The following is a 5,018-nucleotide window of genomic DNA, read 5'->3' on the forward strand; positions in this document are numbered from 1 at the left end:
TGTTCGCAGGTGAAGAAGCAGTACTGCCCACCGCCGTCGGTGCAATGATTTCGATACCTGGGCAAACGCCATCTACTCGGCATTCCAACAGCTTGCCGACACTTCAACAATTTCAACTAAAGCATGGACACTAATATGTGATGTAGTATCCCGTGAAGTGTTCCAAAAAATCTATGACAGATTAGCTGTTACAATTACTCCTATAATTTTTACCAGTCACGCATGGTTGTAAAGTTTTTGCAATCGAAGAAAGAGAAGACGATGGCCGCAAAACTATGTGGGCTGATGAAACGTCTTCTGGCATGCCTTTGAAGATCGTTAGACGGAGGCTTCACATACGATATTTTAAACATGGCTGGAATTCGTTAGCGGACAGAGCACACATTTACAAAATATTTATCGGGCTGCAGAACGTGAATATTCAATTCCGAGTTATGGGTCGATTCCGAATGACAACCGAACTTCAGTTGAGTGGCCACCAATATGTATTCTCCTTTGACAAGAATACATACAGATGTTGGACAATCGCGGCAACACAGCCGTATACCTACTCTATGCTTTTACGCGCATTTGCTAAATTTCTCGCACCTAGATAAAGTGCTTGACAAAGGCAGGACGCATATCTTCACCATTATATCTTAATGTTCATGTTCAGGTCTGCGCACCACGCGAGATTGGACGAGAAACTTCGAGGCCCGTGTTGCGCTGCACGGTCGCAAGCCCCAACTGTGACGCCATCCACTACCACCACAGGGCGGCAACCACCACAGCAGCGCACACAGCCAATGGCGGCAAGGCCACACACATCCGAACCACATGAAGCTCCTTCAATTTAACTGTAACGGGCTTTAGAGCAAGATCGAGGAGATAACCGTCTTCATGGGAAGGCATGGTATATTGATGGCTGCGGTCCAAGAAACGAAGTTGCACAGCAATTCAACAACAACGTACAACGTGCACCGTCGAGATCGCGAGCGAGATAATGGTGGTGGCTTAGCGTTCATCACGCACCACACCGTGCAGTATAGTCCTATTGAAGCAGACATCGACCGCAGGGATACCACCCTAGAATGTCAGGGCATTGCTATCCGGTCAGGCGATGTTGAGTTCGAAATATTTAAAGTGTACATACCCCCTGTCACCTGCTGCCCGGCAGGATATCACCCTGATATAGGTGCGCTCCTCAGAGGTGAAAACCGTATAAGGCGACTTTAATGCGCACCGCGATCTTTGGCACTCAAGCCTGTCAAACGATCGTAGGGGAACCGACTTGGCTGAGCAGATAGACGATTCGACATTCTGCACAATGAACGACGACGCACCAACCAGGATTATGGGCAGACCCTCTGCCCATAGTCATCTCGACCGATAAACCAACCGACTTTGCTTCCGCGGAGCACCGGACCTATATCAACTTTTCTAAAGCTGATTGGAAAGGCTTCGCGGAATTTACTGAGAGCACCTTCGCTGCGCTCCCCACACCAACCGACGTCCACTTTGGTGAAAGTAAGTTCCGCAGGGCTGTCACCGCTGCTGCAGCTCGCTTCGTACCGGCAGGATGCATAACGGACCCACGTCCAAATTTCCCTGCTGAAGCGGCTGTTCTAGCCGATGAGCGTGACAGCTTTCGTCAGGCCGATCCCGGAGATCCCCGTATCAGGGATCTCAACGCGGAGATTCGGCAACTAGTGAACGTACATAAGCGGAAGAAGAGGGAAGAGCATCTGAAGACCCGTAACTTCACCTCTGGTGTGAGTAAGCTTTGGTCAACCGTGAGGTTCCAATCCGACGAAGCATGACGACAGGGTCGAAATTTCTTTCGGCGAACATTCTTCGTCGGACCCGGAGCGATGCTTTGCCCTTCAGACTCCTTTGCAAGCGCATGCGATTTTCCGCGTTCGTGTATCCCGCAACTTCTGTGCTGTTCTCATAGTTGCTTATGAACAGCGGCCAGTCGTCTGGATTTCCATTAAAAAACGGTAAATCTTTCGGGATCACCTGTCTAGCTGCAAGCTGTGAAGGGGTTGGAGTGGCTGCCAGATGACTATTTCCAATGAGCGAACCACCACTTTGACTCAATATTTCATATTTCCTCTGCAAATATTTCGGCTCAATTTTCCTCTCCTCTTCCAAAAGCTCCAATTGCAGCATATGTTGTTGAGTGTAATTTTCGCCGCTTCTTGGAACGGCATTTTTAGTTGTTGATGACATGGGATGTTGCTCAACATGTTGCCGGTAGCCCATACCCAATGTCGCTAGCCCAATCTCGTCGTTTTGACGTGCGGTGGCCTGCTCAACGGGTGCAAGCGTCTTCGCTGGATGTAATATTGCGGGAATTGCATGATGCGCTGTAGAGGTGACGATTGTTGACACTGACATCGATGCCGTCGGAGCTTTATTCTTATTCAGCAACGATGAACCAGGCCAATCTGTTGGTTGTTGAATATCCATATTTATCGCGGCCGAAGAAGTAACACGAGATGTTCCAATACTGGGCGATGATGACGCTTCTGGTTGAGCTGATATCGTTGTGGACGTTTCATTACTTGCTGCCGGAGGAGCAGAAGTGCTCGTCGCAGTAAAGGCTGGTTGCGAGGTCTCGCAAATATTACAACTCCAACTCATATCTGCTATTATGCTATTTACCCCAACGCAATCGTAATGAAACCAACGGTCACACAAATCGCACTGCATTTTTTGCAATTATATTCTTTTGGCATCTTAACTTTTATCCGCGCGTTTATCACGATTGTAAAATTTGTTTAAAGATTTGTTGTCGTCGAGGCGACTTTAATAAAAAGACACACAACTTTTTTAGCGAACTTTAATAAGTTTTTATTACCGATGCATTTCTTCGCGTTGCACTTTAAAAATATTTGAGCTTGACGCCTCTTTAACTGTTCATCTACAAAAACCATACCGTTCAAATTCACGGCTGTATATATAGCAAAACTTCAGTAAAATATAATAGGTGTGCATAAGCTTGTAAGCCCCGCTAAGCATACTAAGCCCCGCTCGGGTCGGTTCATCCGTCAACGTTGTCGTCCGTTTCAGCTAGGGGGAGGCCCAAGAAGTGTGCGACTTCCACAGGGTCTGTCCATAGGGACAGGGGCGTCAGCTGAGTGGGGTTCTCAGGGCATGTGAAGAGGTGCCGGGAGTCATGTGGCGACTCTCCACATGCCGGGCATTGGTTGGGCACATCCTCATTCATTCTGGTGAGGTAAGAGTTTAGCCTGCTGCAATAACCAGAGCGAAGTTGGGCTATTGTAGTGCGGCTCTCCCGAGGCAGACAAAGCTCTGTCCCGTCCACGTCCGGTGGTTGTGTGCCTAGAGCGTCATTCACAGGGCGGGAGTCTACATAACTCGAGACTGATTCCCTGTGAAAGCCGTTCTGGCCCCGTCGGGAGGTTGACGAGTCCATAGGTTGTTTAATAAACCTCTGGACTTCGTCCGTCAGTTCGTAGAGATGCCTCCTGACGTGCCTTGGCGAGGGCTCTTCTGCAAGCAGCTGTTTGCTGGGATGACCGCGTTTGTGGCTCCCCACAAGGAACCGCTTGCAGAGCATTGTATTGTGCTCCTTTACTGGGAGCATCTGGGCCTCGTCGTGTAGGTGGTGTTGGGGCGTCATCAGGAGGCATCCAGTCGCTGTTTGTAGTGCCGTGTTCTGGCAAGTATGCAGCTTCATCCACTGCGTCCTGCTAGTCCCAGTCCCAGTTTAGAACCGGCCGGCCAATTACCTTGTATGTTGCCAACAACGTTTCTTTATCTTTGCCCCAAGTGCTGCCGGCCAGCGACTTGAAGACATTGTTGCGGCTCTGTACCTTGTTGACAATTGCGGTTGTATGCGCCGAAAAGGAGAGCAGTCTGTCGAAGGTATCTCCGAGGATTTTCGGGTTATTCACCGTCGGTATTGTTACGCCATCGACGTGAATACCCAGTTGCGGTCTGACCTCCTTCGTCCAGGTGGTGAATAGGGTTGCCGAGGATTTCGCAGGGGATACAGCAAGGCTCCTTGCAGTGAAGAAGCGAGAAAGTTCAGCGAGATCACCGTTTACTTTCGAGCACAAGTCATCAATTCCATTCTCAGACGCCATGATCGAACAATCGTCAGCATAGGAGACAATATTGACACCCACTAGTGGTTGAGGAAGCTTTGAAATGTAATAATTAAACAGTAGTGGAGACAGGACACCACTCTGTGGTACCCCCTGTTTAATTTTACGTGGCTTGCTAATTTTGTCTCTGAAAATTAATGACGAGTGTCGACCACTCAGGTATTTCGACGACCACCGTTTGAGTCCCTGTGGGAGTATCTTCTAGTAGCGTTGAATGGCTGACAGTGTCGAACGCCTTGGACAGGTCCAACGCTACTAGAATAGTTCTCTCACATGGGCGGTTTCGGTTAAGGCCACGAGTTATCTGAGTGTTTATGGCGTTAAGTGCTGTTGTTGTGCTATGCACTTTACCCCAATTTTCCAGATGTTTGGAATGACGAGTGGCCATAGACAGGTTGAGGACCTCCCTTAGGTAGGCTACTCCCGCAAGACCCAAATTTTTCAGCATCATCATGCATATTCCCTCGGGTCCAATGGCTTTGGAGGCTTTCGCCTTCCCGATGGCTACCCTTACCTCACCGCTGGTGAAAACAAGAGGCGCACTGGGTTTTGGCATTTTGTGCAGCCTTCTGGTCACTCGACGTTTGGCTTTATTCACCGGAGGATGTAGAATGAACTGCCGGCTAAAATAGCTCGCGCATCGTTCCCGGTCCGACGAAGCGTGGTCACCAAAGTCTATTTCGACTCTGTCGTCACGCTTAGGGATGCCAACGATACATCGATATTTTTGAAACATCGATAATATCGGTTCGAAATTCGATATTTGCCATCGTTGTTTACAATTGCCTAAAATTGCTAAATTGACGATACATCGATGCCAGTTTCAACGATGTTTTAACATCGAATTAAGTGTGACTGTTGGGTCAGATGCACATTATTTAGGTCATATCAACATTGTCTAAC

Source organism: Rhagoletis pomonella, unplaced genomic scaffold, assembly GCF_013731165.1.
Source record: "Rhagoletis pomonella isolate Grant_MI unplaced genomic scaffold, Rhpom_1.0 Rhpom_scaffold_00002, whole genome shotgun sequence".
Classification (NCBI taxonomy): domain Eukaryota; kingdom Metazoa; phylum Arthropoda; class Insecta; order Diptera; family Tephritidae; genus Rhagoletis; species Rhagoletis pomonella.